A 24,161-nucleotide genomic window follows, 5' to 3' on the forward strand; every position below is an offset into this window, starting at 1 on the left:
GCTGCAGGGCAGCTCACTGCTTCATCACTGTCTATGCCACACGGTTCATTCTGATCGAGCAGCTATCCCACTAGTAGGTGGATGCTAAAGAACTGCTGAGGAAAGCACCATGTCTGGGGAGAGAAGGAGGCTGGGGTGCTGGGCTCTACCTTACTTGCTCACCAGCCAAAGAGGAAAGGAAGAAATGAAGTAGAAATTAGGTGCTGTAAAAGCAGTCTATCCTAATGATATTGAGTGACTGAGTCACTAAGATTGCACTAAAATTGCAAAAGGGAGGTATGTCCTGCTTAAGTGGGCTGGTAGGGAGATTGTTTTGAGGTACATTCATAGTCTAGCTGGCTCCACATATCCTTCTGGTCCTTGAGATGCATAGGAAACAGTCAGGACAACTGTGGTTCTCCACACTTCACTGCATGCTTCTGGGACCTAACCCACAGCTCTGCTGGACATAAAGACACTATAGAAAGGTCACATCCTGTGCAAGACTGAGGGTTTGAAGGAAAATCTTAGCAAGGTTAGTTATACAGATTTTGCCATGATTACTTTCTGGGGCTGTTTTGAAGCCAGCAGTTTTGAAAACAGATAGTTGTCATCTGAAAAACATTGCATATCCTTCCCCCTCAGGAAGTGGTTAAGATGTTTTTAAAAGAAAGAGGATTTTTTTTTTCTTGAATAATGTGATGCAGTCATACATTTTAACCACAGTATCCTCCTTCAAACAGGCAAAAACTTGAAGCTTGAGAGAAAAGGCAATAGAGGGATGCCTCTGTTGTGTTGTGGGTTTGTGTTGTTTTTTTTTTTTACTGCTAGTTTATCTGTCAAACCAATCCGCAGTATTTCCTGTTGGCCCCTTCCCAGCATCGGTGAGTGGAAAATTGGTATCCTGTTTTTGCATGTTCTGATGTCTGTACTTTCATTTCTTATTGTCATATTGACTCCTGTCTTAACTAATCTCTCTTTTTTATTACAGTTCATAATTTTGAGCTGTGGAATTTGAAAGAGGCATGAATAATTAAAATTAATTTAAACCCAGTAGAGTCAGATTTCTTACTCCTCCTGAATAGTCTGAGATGTTGCAAGCAGTTGCTATCTGTGTTAAAAAAAATTAAAAAATTAAAAAAAAAAAATTAAAAAAAAAGATAAATCTAAGGTATCTCATGATAGATGATTTTCTAATTCTCAGTGGTCACTGGAAAGAACAGCTGAATATCAACTATATATCAACTAAATATTATCAACTAAATATCAATTTCCACCTGATTTCAATAGTAAAAACATTGTGGAAACCATACAACACTTCAACGTAATAAAACTTTATTTTGACCTTAATTAAGGAAACCTAAAATTCAGGGTCCACATACTTAACAAAGAGTAAAATGTTCTGAAGAATAGAAACAAATGGAAGTCCTACTATAAATCTGACTACAGTCAGTTCCTTCAGATCTAGCAGAGATCAACAGAGTTTACATACACTAGAAAATTACCACTTGTTAAGTTTTTTAAAAAGACAATACAATAAAAAAGACCATACAATATTTCCTTTATGTTTAGGGATCCCTAAGCAGTATGACATTGCTTCTGTAGACAGTAATGCAATATGACAAGAGAGATGTTATTTTTAAAGCATAGTAAGTAAATAAGCTCAGTTTTAACACTTTCAAAACTAGGATGTTTGGCTAAAGTTAGAGATGTAAGTATTCCTGCTTAGCATAAGGATGAAGGAAATTTTGTAAGGAAATAAGAAATAACAAATTGTTATTTTAACAATTAATAAAACTGAAAAAGGCAAGAGTTAAACAGTATTAACAGTTTAAGATAGCTTTCAGATGATGTTAACTAAAGAGCACCATCATGAAGTGATGGGACATATCTACAGGAACAGGGAATGGGGGGTGGCTTCTTTGTTTTCTTTTTTTTTAAATGCTTATTGTCAGCAAAGTTGAGCCATAGAATTTAAATTATACTGCTATATATTCTCTTCTTCTTCAGCCCACTGCTGGCTCACTTACCTAATACCTGAAAGAGAAACATTTGTTTAATGAGATTTGTTAATTTGGAATGGACTTGGACTGGATAATCTTTTTGGTCATTTTGGATACTTATTCTTCAAAATTCTCCCTCCATAGTTTTCCTTCCTGATTTCACATTTGCTGTGTTTGGGGATTACTCTCTTACAGTCCATGCTGATCTGGACTTTTCTCCAGACTTTCTCTGGGCTAGCCTGACCTATAAAGCTGTTTGATGAGCAGCCAATTAATTAGTCAATGGAAATATTGAATAAATCACTGGAAGATGAAAAAACAGAGCTGATATCACTCGTGGTGGGTTTATAGAAGGATGCAAAGCCAACTGGTCTACACTTCCTTCACTTGACTCCTATGCTCCCAAGGGCTGAATGATGTATTTCCTACCTCAGAATATGAATGGACAGATACTCATGAGTGTGTTGAAGGCGATGCATTTTGCCAGCAGGACCCTCAAACCCAAAACAACCATGAACAGCATATTCATTTTCTCCATTTTGACATCTTAAAGAAAAAGAAAAAGATGGAAGAGATTGCGGTCTTATTACCATAATAAATGAAAATTCACACATCATAGATGAAAGAGGGAAACATGAACATAGGGAAAGATGGCAAAGAAATGTATTCATAGGAGGAGGAGATGCAGTTCTGGTGAAGAGTTTAGTACCCATTTTTTATTTCTCTCACTGAACATTGTCATCTATTTAACCTGTTAATTTGAAATGGCATGTTTTTACTCCGTAATCTGACATTTTTGCATCAGAAAAAGCATTTTCTTCATGCCTTTTTATGGAATCCACAAGTGAAACTTACTGCTTAACCAGTATCTACAATTCAGACATTTCTGTACTGTTTCCATGTGATGCTACTGAATCCCCAGTAAAGCGCATTGACAATATTACTGTTTGAGGTAACTAACCTTTTTTAGAGGCATCTGTAAAGTTGCAAGCATTCTCTGATGCCAGTTCTTCATCTTTCTCTTCTGTTGAATGATTGAGAGACACTATAAACTGTTTGTAAACTAGATGAAACAAGAATTACATAAAGCACACCTATACCCCGTTTCCCAACAGTAAAATTAGACTATCAGATGAAAGGCAGGTCACTAATTCTGAAATTATTATGAAGATAAATACTAGCTGTTTACAAGTGATTGCTAGAAAAATCCACCAGGATTTTTCCACTAAGAATTTTATCTCCTTTTTGGAATGCACTTTACCATAAGAAAAATAAAAAATAAACAAAAGATTTAGAAAAAAAAAAAATCAAACTTCTTATTTTTATTTTCATAAATTATTTCAGACTTTCTACTGTTATACATATACTCATGACTTGAACTCTTCTGCCTTAGATAAAAGTAGGCAGCCAAAAATTAATGGTTTTGGTTTTAGCTTCTGCTTGGTGTTTCTTGATGTTACTGTTGTTGTGTGGTTGGCTGCTTTTCCTTTTTGTGTTTTGAGAAGAAAACTCTAAATTCTTATATAGCTGAATTAAGATAATCTACACTGGGTTCTTCTCAATACCTAGTTTCCACATGACTAAGCACCTAAAAAATCTTTCTGACTGTACCTAAATTGTGGCTGCTAAGTGCTCAGAAAACAAAAAGTATATTGGAAGAGCCGTCTAACAGAATCAGTTTGTGTTTTTACCAGGCAGGACTGTGCTTGCTACAGTCTTATTCCCCTTGTGCACAGCTTTGCAGGTCCCTTCTGTATCTCGTTTTACGCCGACTACTTTCAAGGTACTGTACATCCCCTCAGATGTGAGAATAGGTTCCTTCAGATCATACACAATGTCACCCTTGGGCCCATCAAGACTAATGTTCTTGTAGAATGTTCTTGCCAAACAAGCCACATTCAAAACACTGGCATACTGTTTGCACTCCTTTGATTTAAGTGCAATGACTTCTGGTGTAGAATCTTTTTGTCTTTCTGAAAAAGAAACCAAATTCTGTGATATGATCAGGAGGCAGGAGCAATTCTCCCATGAGAACCCAGAGAGGCTGAGCGAGTTGAGGTTATTCTAGAAGAGAAACACCTGAGAAGACATAAATAGCAGCCTGCCAGTACTTACAGGGGACCTACAGGAAAGCTGGAGAGGGACTCTAGATCCAGAAGTGTAGTGATAGGCTAAGGAATAATGGCTTAAAAGTAAAAAAATAAACTCTGTAAATTTAGCTTAGATATTACGAAGAAAATTTTCATTATAAGAATGGTAAAGTACTGGAACAGGTTGCCCTGAGAAGATGTGGATGCCCCATGCTGAGGGTTGTTCACAACCAAGTTGAATGGGGCTCAGCAACCTGATTCAGTGGGAGCTGTCCATTTTCTGACATGGTCGTTGGAAATAGATAATTTTTAAGGTCTCTACCAACACAAGCAGTTCTGTGATTCTATAATCCTGTGTTTCTATGGACCCTGTTGATCTGGGCCTTGACTTGAGAACTGACCTGAATTCCTTCCTTGGGCACCCAAGCCTAACCTACTCATTCAGCAGCATAACAAGTCCTTCTGGCTATGCTGTCATTCTTAGCTCTCATCCATTAAAGATCAGCTAACCCACTGTTCCCTGACATCTCAAATGTTTAAGCTCTGAGGGTTGCAGCACTTCTACTATGGAGATGGGCTGAGCTGGGAGTGCTCATCCTAGAGAAGAGAAGGCTGCCAGGATACCTTGCTGTGGCCTTCCAGGGCTTGACAGGAGCCTATAAGCAGGAGGAGGACCAACTTTTTACACAGTCTGAAAGTGATAGGACAAGGGGAAATGGCTTATTATTAGTAGTTTAAACTAGTAGAGGGGAAATTCAGTTTAGATGTTAGAAATCTTTTTGACACAGCTGCCCAGAGAGTTGTGGGTCCTCCAGTCATGGAGGTGCTAGAGACCAGGTCTCTGCTTGCCATTGGGCAGTTGTTTCAGTGCCTGGAAACCATGGAAACCATTGAAACAATGTATGTGAATCAGGGTAGGGCAGAAGGCAAGTGGAGGGTGATGGTAGGTAAATGAGTGTTTTAGAGCAATATAAATTAACTCAATACACTTATCTATTGCTCTAAGTTCTACACAAAAGCTGGGGAAGAGGAATATCCTTACAAAGACTACCTTTTGTAGAGTGGCATTTCCAAACATGCAGTGCTTTCTCACATTTCAATCATTTATTGCTATAAATGTTGTGTCCTATCTTTCCATAGGACCTCTTTTCTGCTGAAGCACTTAACATTTCTCTTCTCCTTTCCATACACCTTGGCTCTGCACAAATGAAAGAAAACAACTTTCACCTCATACTAAAGCTAGGACAGAACAACCCCTCCCCCCAGGGTATAATTAATACAGTGTTAAATTGAGTAGTACAGCCACTAAAGGGCAAGGAGGAGTGCTGGGGTTGGAGATCTGTGGAGCAATGCTTGTTCACAGAGCTAAGAAACCAACATTGTTGCTCCAGAAAATATTTGTCAGGTTGAAGTCAGGACCAAGACACCTGGTTGGAAAGTACGTGTTCTGATCCTGAAAGGCAGAAAACTCAAACCGCAGTATCCCACTACCCATTCTGTCCACCCCAAAATGAAGAATTAGTAGCAAAAACAAGCAGAACTTACTTGGTTCAACTGAGAAAGTGATCCCACTTCCAAATACGATCTTGTCTGTTGCCACAGTATTTCTGCACAGTCAAAAAAACACTTTTCTTGCCACATGTCTAAGGTGTATAAAATCAGAGAAAGAAATTATAGACACTCCAAAGGATCTGCGAATGGAACACCATGAAAACTCTACAAATCGATGAGGGAAGAAGACAGTGTTTTTGTAGTAGCATGATTTCAAACAACTCGTTGCAAGCCAAATCTTTTAAAGCCATCTTTTCTCTTCTCCTTGCTCGAGAAGCAGTATAATTCAACAAAACAAAACAAAACAACAACAACAAAAAAACCCACAAGAACTGTGCAGTTTTCTCCTTCAATACTTTCAATTCCTTCTTTCTTCAAGATGTTTGCTTATTTTTGCAGTCTCAGGTTTTTGCATTGAGTTCTAGAGTGTTTGCACCACTGTGCTACACCAAGTTCTCCACACACTGAAATACTTGTTTACAAAAAGTGCCTCTTCCTTCCCTTTTACTTCACAGCAATTACGATGAGACAGATAGTCATGCACCACATGGGGTACCTTGTATCACACATACCACAAAAAGAAATAACCTGTAGCAGAGTTAGAAGAGGGGATTTGAAGCTGATTGGGACATGCAGGCTGATAACGTGTCCCTGGGAACACTCACAGATTTTAGCTTAGTGAAAAACCAAAAGGTGGGTAAGGATGACTCTACAACAATTAGCAAAACTATACAGGGTTTGGTGTTTGTTTGTATTCTCACCTTGGAGTATTTATTTACTTATTTATATTTGTTTTTGGCAACAAAGAAGAGGAATATTCTCATTCTGTGCTTTTAGAAAAGTTAGCTTTCTGGATGGCCCAAGGTGATCTAGTATATTAGGAAGCAATGCATTTGCTAGCAGTTTTTTATTTGGTAGACTTATGCTGTGTCTGATGCATGTACTCAGATGTGAATGATCCAAATCGTTTATTACAAGTTCTCACATCACATATATACCTTCACAGGTTTTCTTTTCCTGGCTTTCCCATTTGCCCCTGCATGTCAACAGAACATTCCACAAACACTTCAACTGTTCATGCAGGCACTTGTCCAATCAGAGCCGTGAGCTGTTTTTTCTTCTTCTAGAGGTGTCCTTGTTTCTCATGCTGTTTATCTTATTCCACAGCTGCTGCTCCGTACAGTTCTTTATGTATTCCCACAGAGTTATATTGTGCTATGGGAGGAGCTATTAAATAACTATTTCGCCGCAGATGGTACAAAACAAATTGATCAAATTCTGCATGACAGTCAGATTCTGCATACTTAGTACCACCTGCCTCTGAAGTGTTGTGTTCAGAGAAAGATGAACTTCATGTATGTACATTCCTCAATGTGTAGGCATGGTGAGATTCTCCCTTCCCCACATATGGCTTAAAACAATAAAACAGAAGAATACTTATGTAATGTATAACCAATCTGTTTAAAATAAAGAAATCAGTGATTTATTGCATGGTGGCTTTTAAAGATATCAATGAACTGTTCACAAGTGATCAACAGCTGTGTTCACCCACTCAGTTGCTCATGAATGGTCTAGGCAGTGTCCTCCCCTGAAATTTAGATAGGCTATTCATTAAATAATGGTCTGTATTCACAGACGAGCAATGCTGGAGAGACATGACTGACACTTTTGCATCAGATAATGTCAGATGACTGAAGGTCACAATCCTGTAATAAAAGATCCCCCAGCAGGTAACTAGGCACCATAGTTTTTCACTTTGCTCCCCACCATCTCTACCAACTTAGTGGTCATATGGAACTAACTATTAAAGAGTGAAGAAATTCTTGCTGATAAGTCCTTTGTCCTCCAGTTGACAAATCAGCTTGTGAGGGAATCAGGGGTGTACCTGATGGTGCAATATTGCCCCAGTGCACCATCATGTTAGCATCCTGCACCCACTTTTCTTCTCTTAGCAGTCCCACAATAGAAGGTATCTTTGAGAGACTGGGCAAGGTAGACAACTACTTGATGCATTCTACCTCCAAGGCAGCAATACCAAAAACTCACCAGTACACTTTTGTGCCCTGGAAACATGCTGTCCTGAGATGATCTATATGAGGGATGCATAGAGCCTGTGATCCAGTCACAACAGGGTACCTTCACCACAAAGGCAGCAACACAGTTGGGAACAATGCTCTTGGGATCCCTTTATCACTCCAGAAATACAGACAGGTCTGGCCGTATATAAATTCAGGACATTAAAGTGTCAGGCCATCAAATCCACACAATCCTATATATCCATTTATCCATCCGGCTGAGCAGGGCCCTGCTAGCCTGGGCTATCATATTCATTACTCATTTTTAATTGTGTGAACAAAAAAGTTCGTTATCAAACTCAGAAATAAGATCACCTACTCTGTCTGGGGAACTGCCCACTGGAAACTGGAGCTGCCATTTTTCTACAGGAGATTGTGATTGTTTTCCCTTGCATCTCACAACCCATGCCTCTAGGATAGAGGTGGATTTTTCCACCATGCTCCATGATCACCCAGGTAAAACCACAGGATGGCACATAGTGGTGTACCTGCAACAGTCTTTGTCTTGAACAGAGGAATGCTTAATTTTCTTATCTGAGGTACTGATTTGTACAGGTGTAGATGAAAACCTCTTCCTCTTCAATCAGCTAAACTAGTTTCTCCACAGCCATGACACAGGCCCTTAGAGAAGAGACTCTTTTCACATCGCCAGAGTTGTTCAGGCAATTTACCCACTGTTTACTCCTCTAACTCTTTCCAAGTCTTTACTGACAGTGAGTTGTCCTATGACAATAACAAACTTGTTACTAACTTCAGTGTAAAGAGCATGCAATCCATGTGACTATCTGGATTTTGGGATAATTGACTGTTGCTAATGTCAGTATTATACATCACCTCCATGACGTTTAATTCCCTTAGATACTGAATATCTCTTCCACAGTTGTTTACTTGCTTGGCTAATGTGCTAATGTAGGCTAATCCCTACAGGGTGCCATCCCTGTAGGGATATACATAAGCATTTCCATGAGAAGATTCCTAAATGGACATCATGAGTCCAAATACCAGCTTAAAGTTAGTGATGAGCCAAACACAATCTGTAAAAATAAAAAATGGAGACAATGATATCTACCTCTCAGCTACATTAATCGACAATTTGTCATAATACAGGTATCACTTCCAGAAAGATTAACCTGGACTTGCAACTGATGGGCTGAACCAGGTCAGCTCTGGACTGAGAGGGTAATGATGCTGCAGAGTTCTGCAAAGCTGTGGGGATGCACAAGGGGAAGCAGGATTTAAAGTAAAAAAAAAAAAGAAGAAAAATATGCATGCATAAAATAACACCAGCCGATATGCTCTGTCTGACTAGGTACTATGGCTAAACACTACAGTCTCTGCTATAGTCTTTTCTCACCAAATCTTCTCTTAACTCTCTCTGTATTCTCAGACTCTCTTACATTTGTGTGTGCTGCAAGGCAGGACTGGCATCCAGACAGGGGTGCTGGGCCTACAGAAATGCCACAGTAGTTCTAGAAGTATCTGGCTAGTCAAGCTCCAGGCTCTTCTCTCTAATGGCAACAATTCAGACACAGTAACTAACTTAGTAGGAAACCCAGCCTTGGACCTAATAATCCCATGTTCAAGAAGAAATGAATGTATGGTTACAACTGAACAATTATAATGTTGATGGATAAACAGAGGCTATGGAATAGAGAGAGAATAAATGATAAATGCTCACCAATGCTGAGGCTTGCTGCAAAACCCCACACAGGAGCAATCTCCAGAAAGGGATCCTACCTTAGTGGTGGTCAGCCCTTAAATGAGATCTAGGAGAGGTGGAGCTGAGCTCCACCCTTTCCAGGAGCACAGCTCAATTCACAGCTGAATTACCTTCACCTGTGCTCCTGCAGCTGACTCATTGCTTGCCTGGGGTGGTTAATCAGAGGTTCAGGCTGTGATCAGCAGTTTCCCATACAATCAACCCCTTCACAGCATGAACCAATGATTAGGTGAGCTTTCCCTTATTACAAAGATCCAACACATTGCAGCACTTATACAATTTCCCATCATAATGTATGCTGACACAATTCGAGAAATGATTGGTGAAGGTTTACAGTCTTCTGTGGGCCAGTGCTTAACAAGTTCTGGAGACAAGTACTGGAGACAAGCAATCATGAGGTGCACATCCATCTATGTTTCATCAGTCCCATGTGGATCATCATCAGGTATCTTGTTCCTTCCAGTGGCCCTGGAAGCTCAAATACTCAGGGGGAGTAATACAGATGTTTCAAAGGTACTAGGAGGGGAAGGTCTGCTCTCCAGGGCAAGATACAGGCCGTATTTCTATCCTGGGTCAACACTTCAGCTTGTAGCGGGGCATGCCCTGGTGTCTTGCTCTGGTTTATAAGAGGGAGGCAAGGTTCTTTAATATATGTATAATTGGTGTTAGATTAAGAAACAATGGTTCAAATGTTGGTCCAACCAGTTTTTACAAGTCCTAGCCATTTAGGGAGATGGGGAAGGGAAGATGGGTGATAGGAAAGGTAGGAAATATAAGCAAGGAGTGTCTGTAGAGAGCAAAAGAGATAGTCACCACGGTGGGTCCAGCGAGGTTCACAGCAGGTCCGTCGGTCTCAGGAATTCATCTGATCACCATGGGGGAAGAAAGCCAGTACAGCAAGAACCTCAGGAGGTTCTTCCGAAGAGGTTTTCCCCTCAGGGAATTCTTCGTCAAAGGTGTCTTTGGAAGTTTGTCTCCAAAGTCCCTAGTTTAGTAAGGGCCTTTTATCCTCCATTTCTGCGTTTGTTTGGTTTTTTTTTCCTTCTTCTTTTCTCTCAGTTTAGTGTGACATTCATGGCCCAACAGATAAATGAGCAGGGAGTGGTGCCTCCGTTGCTGTGAGCAAACATTATCGCCTTTTGCAGTGGTCAGCTACTTCAAGCGGCACCCCTGAAAAAGACTGCTTGTCCTGCTTCTGCTTATCTTTATAATCATAAGCAAAGGTACTGTGGCATAGTGTCACCCACCATTCACCTCTATGGATAATTAGCAGTTGTCAGTTAGAGTCTTATCACCAGAAAGGCCTCATGAAGCAAGCTTTGAGACAAAAAAGAAAAACAGTTTTGTCTCACATACCATTATATCTTACAATCTGTCCTGCCCCTGTTGGATTATATGGCAGGTGGATCTGCCATACGATGTTGTTTTCTTCTGCCCAGCACTATATTGTTGCACCAGTAAAATGAGATCTTTGGTTGCTCTCGATAACTTGAGGTGTCCTGTAGGCAGACATCAGTTTAGTAAGTGCCTGATTTGCTTTTGGCACTGGATAGACCTGCAGTAGCTCACTTACAGTATCAACACAGTTCAGGGCATATCTTGCCCCTCAGACCAAGCAATGGGCTCGATGTAATCAACCTGCCATTGCTGGAGAGGATTGTGTCCTCTAGCAATGTGGGCTGTTGTTTCAGGCAATTATCTCAGTCTCATCTTAGAGCAAGCGTTGCAGTCTTGGCATGACTGGGTGATGTCAGATAGTTGCACAAGCAACCCCTATGCCTTAGCAGCTGCCCACATTATCTTTTGTCCAGCATGCCATAGTTTCCTGGTGTAACAAACAGGCAATGTTCTCAAACTGAATTCTCAATCCATCGAACTCGGGCCAGTGTTTCGGCTTTGTCATTTCCCGGTGACTGTAGGGGTTGGTGACCAGAGACATGATAGACATGTACTGTCCTGTGTTTAACTGCATTCCATATGTCTAACCACATGTCTTGGTTGGGTGTGCATAATCCATTCCTGGGTGGCCCACTGTGCAATCGAAGGAGTGAGCCCTCAGTACACAGCCCAACTATCTGTATAGATATTCAGAATGCCATCACCAGGTTCCTTAGTTGTAGCCATCCACAGGCCTCACAATGCTGCCCATTGGCTGCGCTGACTCTCCCCCTCATCAAGCCAAATAGTCTCAGCAGAGGGGTGATATGCTATTGCTCTCCACTTGCTCAGGTTGCCCTTACTGGATTCATCTGTGTACCATGCATCTTCAGGAATAGGATATTTTCCTTCCTGAATGGGACTCTTCTCTGGTGGAGTGACCAATGTTTCTTTTGGTGCATCACTATAGTACGTCACTGGGCTCAGGATCTTCTGTAATTCTTTCAGCAGTGATGAAGACAGACTACTCCTCTGGCTTAGATAGGTGACCCATCGTGCCACCGTTTGTGCTTGGGTCACCCCTGTCTTAGGAAGGTGAGTCAGATCTCTTACTCACCCCTGAATCAGCAGAGTAGTTTTAATTAAAATTTCAGCTGTTTGGGTTATTGGCTCTAGCACTTGTAATGCTGAATAGGCAGCCAATAACTGTTTTTCAGTCATACTGTATCTTTCTTCTGCTCTGTGACAAACCTGAGACCAGAATCCAATACGGGTCCAAGCAGAACACTGGAGTTCCCACAGGCCCCAGCGAAAGCTGTCCTGAGTAACATGAACATCCAGTTCAGCTGGGAGGGTAGGATTAAATTTACCTAATGCCTGAGCTTGTTTAACTGCCAATTTTGCCTGTTGGAAAGCATCCTGTTCCGTTTTCCCCCAATCCCGTAGCTCCCCCTTCTTCATGAGTCTGTAGAGTGGCCTCAGCAGCTGCGCTAAATGAAGTATAAAGGAGCACCAGTGCCCCAGCATACCTAAAGAAGCTGCTTTGGTGTCATAGGGACTGGAAATGCCTGAACCTTATCTATTACAGCACTGGGTAGTACTTTGCTTTTTCCTAACCAAACTACCCCCAGGAATTTCACAGACAGGCCTGTGCCTTGCACCTTATGAAGATTTATAGCCCATCCTCTTTCCTGCAGATAAGTGGTTAACTGCTGCTTGTCCTAGTGCCTCCAATGAGTTGGATGTTAACAGGAGATCATCAACATAGTGATACAAGTTGACATCATCAGGTTTCTCCCATTTAGCCAGGTCACGCACCACTAGGTTGTGACAGTATGTCAGTGAATGCACGTACCCTTGCGGCAGGACCTGAAAGGTCCACTGCCTGCCTCCCCATGTGAATGCAAACTGATCTTGCAATTCTTCAGCAGCCAGAATACTGAAGAATTTGCCAAATCTAAAACACAATGGTATGTTTTAATCTCTCTACTTAATGTGTCCATTAGGGAGGCAATATTAGGTATGGCTGCATGACCCTATTTAATTCTCTGTAATCAACCGTCATTCTCCATGTTCCATCCGACTTCTGCACTGGCCATATGGGGGAATTATATAGGCTATGTGCATGTCTTATAATACCTACTTTTTCCAGTTCCTGCATTGTTCTTGATATTTCATCTTGCCCACCCAGGAGTCTATACTATCCTCCAATAGTATATATCTATACCAAGAGTTTGCCTAATGTCATTGGAAGGAACTTACCTGTACTCACAACTGGTGAACCTTCTGTAAATTAAGAAAGCAAGCAAAACTTGATGCTACTTCAACTTCTATTTCACTGTGATTCTGTGATCTTATATTAGTAATCCGGCACAATTTCGGCAGAAAATAATAGGCTCATGTTTTGCATGGCCTCTCAATATTATCTGCACCACCCAGACACTAATGCACCTTTGTTGGAGCTTGAACTCACCCACAGTTGTCTGGAGAGCCAGACCCCATAGGATATCTATGCCCAGAATATATTCTTGCACCAGGGAAATAGACACCTTATATTCCCAGGGTGAGAGGCACCCAACCCCCAGTTTCAACCAAGTTTGGGTTACTGGAATGGTCTGTCCCCCAAAACCTCCCATCATCACTCTATCACCATTAAATCTAGTCAGATCTCTGTAAATTATCAATGTTTCTGCCCCTGTATCAACTAGGGCCATAACCCTCTGGACATTTTTCCAGGACCAGAATAATGTTAATTCTACATAGGGCCTCTGGTCCCATCTGGAGACCCTAGAGGAACTGACATCCCTTGTCAGGCCATGCACTGGGCTAAGTGTCATGGAGTTATCTAGATCAATCTATGTCCATAACAGGAGGAGCAGTAGGCCTGTGGGCCCCCCAGCCCCTGACAGATGGGAAGGGAAAAAGGGAAAGGGGGGGTAGGGAGATGGGAGTTGGGCTCAAGGAAACAAACAGAGAAGCAGCAACGATCTAAGGACGAAAACTTATTTTACTAACTATGATATCGGAATACAAGATACTACAATATAATGCAATGTAATTGAAACTGAGGCTAATAAATCAAGTAAAATGAGAAAGAGAGAGATGTTTCTGAAGACCAAGAAGCCTACTTTGAAATTGAAGGCGCCATGGCTTGGAAGCACACCCACACCTGCTACCAGGCAGTGAGTGAGAGAGCGAGTGTCACTTTTGTGAAGTATTTCCCTCTCCAACTGTGAGGTTCTCTGGGAAGTGTAGTTCTTCTCTGTGCTCCACATGATGTTATGATGTGGAATACCAATAACAAAAATTACAAAACCATGACAGCTAAGGCCAAATCTTTTGCTTCTGGTGGCTCAGGCATTATGGACCGAGACGACTGAGGTGGCTTCTTCTTTCTGCTGGGAACAATAAACTCCTCTAAATTCCATTTTATTGTTGGCCTTCTTTCTGTAACTCTTACCCTTGGTTTCTTAGGGTAATATGGGAATTTTTTATTATCCTTCAGCTGAAGGAGGATGTGGTTGGGCTGTCGATCAATATACGCACATCAAACACCAGCCTAATAAGATCATTAAACATTTGCTTTCGGGACATCCTTATGGGTCTCAATTGAGGGGCTCATGGAGCTGGTCTCCCAGTTTTAATTGCCGACAGAACTTCAGCTTCTTCTAACATTCAAATTTTATTCCACAAGTGCTCTGTTTGACTTGCGGAATCAAACTCCATAACCACAAAGTAGTTATAAAGGAGGTATGTTTAATGAGTGATGCGCATACACGCTGGTGCAAGGGGGATAGCTCCACCTCACTTGCACACTGTTAGGAGAAAGTGTGCAACAGATATAGGCTGAACTAATACATAATCAATAGTTTGCAGGAATTTGGATACATATTCATTGCATTACTGAGACCCCGTTAGCACGCAGTCCCTCCCCCCTTGCGCATGCGTAGTGAGTTGTGGGGGTGGTCGTGGGATGAAGGCTCATCGTCTTCCTCGCAAAGGCTCATCATCTTCCTCGCTGTAAACTTTCGACCCTTCCGGAGGGGCACCCCCCAAACTGGTTCTGGCTTGCTCTGTGGACATCTAATCACCACACTGTTCTGGGGCTGTTCCACCCTTATCTTCATGGCCTTCATCCCCTTGTTTTCTCAAACTCTCTCTGCTCCCCCTTAACATAAGCTATCTATCTGTAACTACCCTTTGCCTTAGTGAGGCCCCCTTTCCCTTTCTGTAGCAGTGTTCCCTTTTCATCTACTATGGCGTCCCTTTTCACTATTCATGTTTCTCCCAGGTCGGCTACTAATTGAGCCACCTGCTGACCACTGCCTCTGATGCCACTAAAGAATTTAATATTGAAACCAGGGTGCCATACATGTGGGAAGGGACCTACTATAAAATCAGGTTCCTCATTCCTGTGAAGAATTTTACTATATCAGGGTTATCAAAGGTATCTTCATAGATAGCCTCCCTTATACCCAGTTCCTGAATATAATTTTGAAGGTCATCCATGGAGGACCACAACCATGCATGTAATGGTATGTCTGCTTTGTTCAACCAAACCATACGGCATGCTGCCATTAACCAATCTAAAATAGAACATTTTTCATCTGGAAACTGGGTACCAGCGTATCATCTTTGCCTAAGGACTGGGTGAACAGTTACAGTAGCTAACTTAGATATTTCAGGTTCACTAACCGTAACACGTTCCACCCCCGAATCTCATAAGCACAACAGCCAGGTTGGTACATGCTCTCTAGGTTTCTGTCAAAACTGTTGTACCAGATCCATTGTTGTTGTGCTTGGTAGGGCAGTGACATGAAAATGTGTTTGGGCAGGAGGATATTGATCAGGAGACACCCCTGCTGGTCTATCTTGAATTTTTTTGGTTTTTTTCTGGGTTATGATAGGACAGAGTTCCAGGGAATCCATCATAAGAGGCTCTTCTAAATTGGTTTTAGTGATTTTATTTTCTTGTTCAACCAGGTCTGTTGTTTCAGAGATATGGCTGTTGTCCATTGAAATATTGCAGACCTGGGCCATTGGGAAACATAAGGGTGGTCTTTTCTCCGTTAATATGCGAAGTTCTTGTTCGAACTTTTCAATATGGTCTTTTAATTATTGATTTTCATTTTCCAATTTGTCAGCTCTGATTTCTGCCTGATTTAATGCATTTAATAGTGGCCAGGTCACTGTAGAGGCAGCTAACTGCCATTTTTCTGTAATCAAAACATCCTTATTTAACCCTCAAAATATTCTGTCATGTGGAATAGGGAAAAGTTCCCCATAACCCACAGGGGACCCCACTTTTCAACTAGCTGATAATAGGGAGAACCCACAAATCCTGGGATCTGCCCAGGAATTAAACATACCCAGTTCCTAGGCTTGTTTCACTGTTAGTTTTGCCTGTTGGAAAGCATCCTGTTCTGTTTTCCCCCAATCCCATAGTTGCCCCTTTTTTGTGAGTCTGTATAGTGATCTTAGCAGTTGCTCTAAATGAAGTATAAAGGAGCGCTAGAACCCCAGAATGCCTAAAAATTTCTGTGGCTGCTTTGGTGTCACAGGGACTGGAAATGCCTGAACCTTAAATATTACAGCACTGGTTTTCCCTGACCAAACTAGCCCCAAGAATTTCACTGACAGGCCTGGACCTTGCACCTTCTGAGGATTTATAGCCCATCCTCTTTCTTGCAGATAGGTGGTTAAGATAGGTGCTGCTTGTCCCACTGCCTTTAATGAGTCAGATTTGTTCTTCAGGACTGTGAAGTGGAATATGTTACATAATCGGTCTCTTCAGGAAGTCACTTTGTGTTTGGTGGTTCAGTTCCCTTCAATCACTATGATACCTAGACCACACAGTAATGAACAATAATACAAAATCCTTGGGTTTCATTTCAGTACCAGCTGACATCCCGTTTGATGTCTTTTGAATGCTGTATTTTCTCTTCCTGTTCTTTTGTTCCTGGATAGTCAAACCACAGAGCAATTGCTATAAATTAAAATAACAATGTCAGTATTCCTTTTATGGTAGATATGCTTCTTGCAATGAAACGTTGTCCTGAGTTTTTGAAATTGTGAGAACCCTTTTCACTCAAAGAAATAGATTCTTGACATGTTTTTAATAAACTTCTAGTGCTTTAAAGTAGGGTATTTACGCCAGAGACCAGCTGTATCCAAACACATTGTCTGTCAGTTTAATTTTGTCTTACATATCAGGACTATTCTAGTAAGGAACAGGAAAATCCACCTGATAAATTCATGGCTAACAGGCTAGCTCAATCAGTAGAATTTTGTTTTTCTGTCATGGGGTGTTTCATACAGCACCAGGCCTACTGACAGCAGGTGGGGTTCACCTTTCTCAAATGGGAAAAAGAATTCTAGGCCAGGAGTTGGTGGGACTCATTGACAGGTCTTTAAACTAGATCTGAAGGAGGCAGAAGATAAAAGCAGTCACAAAAGAGGTGAAACCAGGGGCAGCATTCCAGGGTCAGGGGTGAGACTGACAGCCCAGATGAAGTGCAAGTAAACCAGTGCATGTAACTTGGGCAACAAACAGGAGGAAATAGAAACTGTGCAGCAGGAAAAGTATGATTTGGTCACTGTCACTGGAACATGGTAAGATCATTCTCATGCCTAGACTGATGCAATGGAGGGCCAAAAGCTCTTTAGGAGGGATAGGCAAGGAAGGAGAAGTGGGGCAGTGGCGTGCACATGCTCTCATTGTTAGGGAGCATTTTGATGTTGTTGAGCTAAATGCTGGTAGTGATATAGTCAAGTCCTTTTGGGTGTGGATCAAGGGCAGGCCAAGAGTGAAATCTTGGTTGGAGTCTGTTATAGAAAGATATTCAAGCAAGAAAAATAGACAGACAAAGAATTCTATAAGCAGCTGGCAGAAGTCACACAATTGCTAGCCCTTTTTCTCAAAGGGGACTACAACTTGAGAGCCATTTGCCAGAAACACAATGTAACAGCAAGGAAAAAGTCTAGGAGGTTCCTGGAATATGTGGGAGATAACTTCCTGTCATGTCTGGTAAGGTGCCCTGTTGAAATTGCTGAAGATTTGTGGGAGTTATAGTTACTGAAAGCCATCTTGGGCATAGCAACCACTAAATGACAAACTTCTGTGTTCTTGAAGTCAGGAAGAGGGACAGCTACATTCAACTTCTGGAGAGCAGACTTTGGCCTTTTAAATATAGTGTTTGGGAGAGGCTCCTGGGAGTCAGTCCTGAAGGGCAAAAGGATCCAGGAAAGATGGACATTCCTCAAGAAGGATATCATAAAGGTGCAGGAGAAGACCATTTGTGTGTGCTGCAGGATGAGCTGTTAGGAAAGAAGATTGGAATAGCAGAAGAAGGATTTTCCCTGAGACTCCAGGAAAAAACAAAACAAAACAAAAAAGGTTCACCACCAGGGCAGACAGCTCAGGAAAAGCAGAAGGATATTACTAGGAAATGCAGAAAGCAAGTCAGATCTTAATTAGGCCAGAATTGCAAATGTTAATAAAAAATGCATTAATGTAGGTCCATGAGACCTGAAGTGGTTCACCCAAGAGTACTGAGGAAGCTGGCAGAAGTGACTGCCAAGCCACTTCCCATCATCTATCAGCAGTTCTGGTTAACCTGGGAGGTCCCAGATGAGTGGAGGCTTGTGAATGTCGTGCCTATTTACAAGGAGTGTGAAAGTAGGAATCAGGTAAATAGGGGCCTTTCATGAAGATTAAGTATCTTTGGGGAATGTCAGAAGAAAAGGATCAGTGGGGCATGTTGACATTGCTATAGTTACAGTACAGCTGGGATAACACAGCTGGGTGTCATGGTTTTATAATTTTGTAATTTTGCTATCAGTATTCCCCATCATAACATCATATAAAGCATGAATAATTTTACCAAATGTGTAGCTCACAGAAGAAGACTACATATCCCAGAGAACATCACAGTCAGGGATAAGTCATGGGACAAGGACGCTATATAATCTCACTCCCAGGCTGCACTCGCACTAATCGAATCCTGGCATCCAGGGGGGAGCGTGTGGGAGCCTTCCAGCCGTTTCACCTAGAGTTACAGTAGGCCTCACAGTTTTGGGACTCATTCTCTCTCCTATTTTGCTTGATTCGTTAACCTTAATTTCAATTGTATTATATTATATTGTGTTATCCTGTATTTCGATATAGTATTTAGTAAATAAGTGTGCCTCCTTAGATCATTGCCTCTGTTTTTTTTTCTTTTCTAATTTCCCTTTTTCCCTTCCCTTTTGGGCCAGCAGCCCTGCGGGACCCACTTTGGGGCTGGACTCACCCCCCTGTCACGGACGCAGGTAGATTTTCAGTTAACCCGTGACACTGGGTCTATAGTTAAGACAATACAGTTGGATATACATAAGGGAAAGGTAGCCAAAGAAATTGGCTTTGACTGATTGAGTAGAGGAACTGGATCAAAGCAACCTGAGGAAGACTTCTGACTTCATCCCAATGACCACTGGAGCGAGACCCCCACTATGGATGGCGCATGCGTCAGTAGGAGTGACAGCATGTAGATGAGTTCCCGGAAAAACAATGAATATGTTAATGGTTTCTTGGAAATTTGATGAATATGTATATGCTTGCTCTATAACTTTCTAACGCTCCTGTCTATCGGTGCGCATGATAGGAGGAGTGACCCCCATGTGCCCAGCACTGAATAAACATGAACCTGCTTTATAACCTATCTCTGGTTATAGAGTCTGATTCCGCATGTCAAGTGTTGAATGGAGGATCTTGGGAACTGCAAGCATGTCAGCCTGACATCAGTACTGAGGAAGGTCATGGTACAGATCATCTTAAGTGATATCACAAAGCATGTGTGGGACAATCAGGCGATCAGGTCTAGCCAGCATAGGTTCATGAAAGGCTGGTCTTTCTTGGCCAATATCATCACCTTTTCTGGCCAGGTGACTCACCTACTGTATGAGGAAAACACTGGGGATGTAATGTTGAAATGAAAAATTTCATGTAAAAATGTAATGAAAAAATGTAAAAAGACTTTAGCAAAGCTTTTTTTGACTGTCTCCTACAGTATTCTCTTGGAGAAAATAGCCTTTGTCTTGGACTGCTGTACTCTATGCTGAGTTGAAAAGCATCTGGATGTCCGGACCCAGAAAATGATGGTATTAAGTGAGGTTGAGAAATTCCTCAGGGGGTATTTGGACTGGACCTATTTCTTATGTTTAATCATGACCTGGACAAGGGGGTTGAGTGCACCCTCAGAAAAATTGCAGATTACACCAAGATGAAAGGAATGTCAAATTCCTTTGTGGTAGATCCTACAGAGGGATCTGGATAGGAAGGATAAATGGGCTGAAGCCAATCATATGAGCTTCAACAAGACAAAATGCTGAGTCCTTCATGTTAGTCTCAGTAACCCTATGCACTGCTACAAACTTGGGGTAGAGTAGCTGGAAAGCAGCAAAAGATCTGAGGGTGGTAGTAAACAGCCAGCTTAATATGAGCCAGGTGTGTGCACCAGGTAACCAAGAAGGCTTTAGATCATCCCACAACCACCCTCATAACTCACTATGCATACACAAGGCGAGAGGGACCACATACTAATGGTGTCTCAGGAATGCAATGAATATGTAGCCGAATTCCTGTGAACTATTGATTATGTATTAGTTCAATCTATATCTGTAGCACGCTTTCTCCTAATGGTTTGCAAGTGAGGTGGAGCTATTCCCCTTGCACCAGGGTGTATGTGCATCACTCATTAAACATACCTGCTTTATAACTACTTTGTGGTTATGGAGTTTGCTTTCCACACGTCACTCCATGTATTCTGCAGGGCAGGGTGACTCTTTTTCTCTCACCATGTTGTCTTACCTCTTGCTAGATTTCTCCTTACTCTACAAGAACCAGAGGAAAAAAAAGGAAATCTCTCCTGTCCTTCCTCCTCTCCTCTATCACCTTCATGCTCTCAGTGGTACCTCCCTCTCTCTTAATAGTCCCTTGTTCACAGGTTCCTCTCACTCCAAAATCCTTGTGAGACCAACAGCCTTTTCCATTGTGCAATGACTTTGTGTTTGTAAGGCCATGTAGCTGTGGAGATTCCTTGCTTTTGGCTTTGTAACAGTGGTAACTGGCTTTTGAAGAATAGGCAATAGTATATGAAACCAGTTTTAGATCAAATTCTACTATGTCTTGTAGATATTCTCAGATGACTGACGAAGTCTGCATCTCACAATGTCTTGGTGTCACAAAGAAAATAAATGTCTCTTCAGAAATGTTTTGGGTAAGTAGGTTCCCAGAAAACATTTCATCTGCGGCTCTTCCATGGATAAATCTTCTGGAATGATGTGGGACAGATTTGAGAATTAGAAGGAAAATCCAATCCTGCTATGGTAGTTCTCATGCAGTGGTACCAGGTGGACCCTGGGCACTGTCCTGATACCTGTCTCTCTACAGAAAGGGAAAACTGATACAAATAGTTACATCATGAGCACAGCTGGAGGTTTTAAACAGGCTGCTACTGACTGACTGTTCGGGCCCAATTTCCAGATCTAGCATGCAACAAAGCAAACACCTACCTTTTCTGTTCCATTCCCAGAGATATGACAGTGAACTACCTCCATAGGAAGGGTACAGTCCCTCTTCAGAGGAAAAGCGTAGACAGGCAGCTTGAGACAATTTATGCTGCACACAGGAAGAATCATGTGCTGCAGCCCCTACAGCAATTCCACACATCCCCACCTTGAGAGTGGCCCTGAGGTGGGGAGTTGAGTGTTGGCCTACATTTTTTACTCTCTTGAGATTGAAGGAACAACAGGGTAGAAGTGGGGACAGTGCAGATACAGTATTTTATGAATTAGGTGAAAAGTCTATGCTGCATAAAAGCCCTGGGGACTGAGATGCCTATGGGAGTTACACATATATGAAATTTAATTTCAAACTTCTTTTACAATGTCAAACTTTACTTCAAAATCAGTTACACGTGGATTGATTGGAAGTTCCAAGATCTTTTAGACCTTATCCTTGTTTCACAGACCTTGTACAGGTAGCTGTCATCATGAGAAGTCCTATCACCACAACAGTCTTCTCACTTTTTGTGTTGTCACTTCCTCCATTGGCTTTATGGTGTGCTGTCTAGCACAGAAGTAGGTGGCTCTATCTGTGGCTCTAAGGGCATGCAGCTGCAAGTAAACCTTGTTTTTGTCTTTATCTGCAGAGATGGTGACACGATCTTGGAAGGATGGGGCATAGCCTGTGTTATTCCCAAAAGGATAGATCCAGCCTAGAAATTGCAACTTCCCTCCTGGAGACAGACGGACAAAGTTCCAGTCATAGTAAGGGCTAACCAGAGGTGCTCCTTTCACAGCACAGGTGAAGAGGAGTGATCCAGAAGCTGTCCCTTCCTTGGGACCTGATATCACCATTTCTATTTGGGAAAGGGTACCTGAAAAGACATGGAGAAAGTGTGAAGTTTGATTTTTTGTGATAAATTCATGAAGTAGTCTGTCTCAGAGTTGCAGGGTGCAAAAAAAAAAAAAAAAAAAAAAAAAAAAAAAAGAGGTCTTTAACTCCATAAGTTTTCCCTTGGGAGCAGTTTGCTCAGACATTCCAGAACCAAAGGATTGTTGAGGATGGAGAATCATTAGAGTCTGGCAATGCCTGATCAACATGGCAGAAACATTAATCTAGAGTCCTGGCAGAAGGACTGCATAGAGTTCCCAGCCCCTCTGAGTCCCAGATATTCCATCACCAGCAGCATATGGATTCACATATGTGAGCTCAGGGGATGGGGCAGGTATAGACACTTGGGGAATTGGTTTGCCAGTAGCACATGAATCCCAAAGGATCAAGAAGCACGGGGCTCTTGATGCATCTCCAGAAAATGGCTTGCCCCTAGAAAATCCCAAAGTTGCACAGAGTGGAATTTTACCCAGCTCCCTGGGAGAGTTACTGGCATTGTTTTCTTGCAATTCATGCTTAGAAAAATCTCAGAAAAAAACACTCTTCTGTACTGCAGCAGTATTCCCCCACCTGAAAAGGGAGTATTATCTCCATGCAAGTATTCATCAAAAGTAGCGGAATTTAGATTTTGGCAGATGGAGGCTAGCAGAGGAAACCTGGGCCTGCTCACTCCTGGTCTCTCATCTTTCTCCTCCTATCAGTGCTGCGCAGGACGAAGTAATGCTATTCTCTATGCAATAATTTCACTGCTTTGAGAACAGAGAGAAGGGAAATTAACCCACAAGGGACACAGTGAAGAAAAGAGCCGAGTTCTTGCCTACCATAAGAGTCTGTAACCCCTCTAGCACCCCCGGGACCACTGAGAACACCAGCCTTGGATACAATCCCTCCCTACCCTTCACAAGCCGTACCTGAGTGTTCACTCTTCAAAGACACATGACAACAGTAACAAACAAGAGGATAGGTGCAGAGTCTCCAGAGCCCCTTACTACTTTACTTATTGTGCTCCTCATTCAGGGCTGCTTGTCACAACTGATAGACTGTCCATCAAACCAGGGCATGATATCTAGTAGAGGGGAAGGAGGTTGCTGAGTGGCCACAATCCTTTGAAAATTAATTCTGAAAGGATACATGCCCTGGGCTATGGATGTGCCCTTGTGAGGTGTACAGTTGGTAAAGTAGCACAGTTAGGATGCTCCATTCCTGTTGCACAGGTGAATTGCTTTCAGGCTCAACCACTCCTTGTCTCAAGTGATCAATCAGTGGTTCAGGCTGTGACTCAACAGTTCCCATACATGAGAGAAGAGCACAAAACCCATTTCCCTGTTTTTATCCCAGGAAAACTGGGGATCTCACCTTTGGGGGCTGCAGCAAAGGTGATGACCAGCAGCCAGAGTAGCATCGCAGGCTTCTCCAGAGGAACTGTCGTGGTGCAGGATGAGGCAGGGAAGCAAGGCTGCAAGGGACTCAGAACTTCCTCTCTTTGAAGCAGAAGAGAAACGCCCAATGCCTTCCAGTACTGAAGACTCAGATTTCCTTCCAACCGCAGACAGATTTGCAGCCTCTACTGAGCAGCTGCTTTGCAGTTGCAGTTACTTTATACAACAAGGAGTTTTAGGTACTTGTCACTGGTGTCTTGGGTGAGGAGAGGGAGCCACATTTCCTTTTGAACATTTCTCAGTCTGCACAGGAAACTCATGGACCTTTGTTAATTCTCTAGGGCCCTGGCAAAGCATTTCCCCGAACTGTCTTTGTAAGAAGTTATTGCCCTTTAAACAGATAAGTGGGAAAGGCCTGATAGTGTGGAGAGTGTTTTTCTTCCTGGAAGTGAGATGTAATCAAAACCTTCCTCCCCCATCAAAGACAAAAAACTTTTGCCATACCCCTGGGCCACAAGCACCAAGGCATGGTGAAAAGAGAAGGATTTGTAAA

At 42.1% G+C, this 24,161-nt stretch overlaps 1 pseudogene across 1 annotated transcript; it reads right to left on the bottom strand.

Moving 5' to 3' along the window:
- Positions 1-1,297: 1,297 nt before the first annotated feature.
- Positions 1,298-24,161, bottom strand: LOC107318446 (uncharacterized; annotated as a pseudogene). The gene is made up of 7 exons (XR_014934132.1): positions 23,586-24,161; positions 21,888-22,212; positions 5,614-5,679; positions 3,674-3,951; positions 2,944-3,006; positions 2,416-2,528; positions 1,298-2,226 (listed from the first exon to the last, which is right to left on the bottom strand). The product of XR_014934132.1 is annotated as an uncharacterized LOC107318446 (transcript).

Source organism: Coturnix japonica, chromosome 14 (assembly GCF_054131305.1).
Source record: "Coturnix japonica strain WE chromosome 14, WE-NBRP24, whole genome shotgun sequence".
In the NCBI taxonomy this organism is placed as follows: domain Eukaryota; kingdom Metazoa; phylum Chordata; class Aves; order Galliformes; family Phasianidae; genus Coturnix; species Coturnix japonica.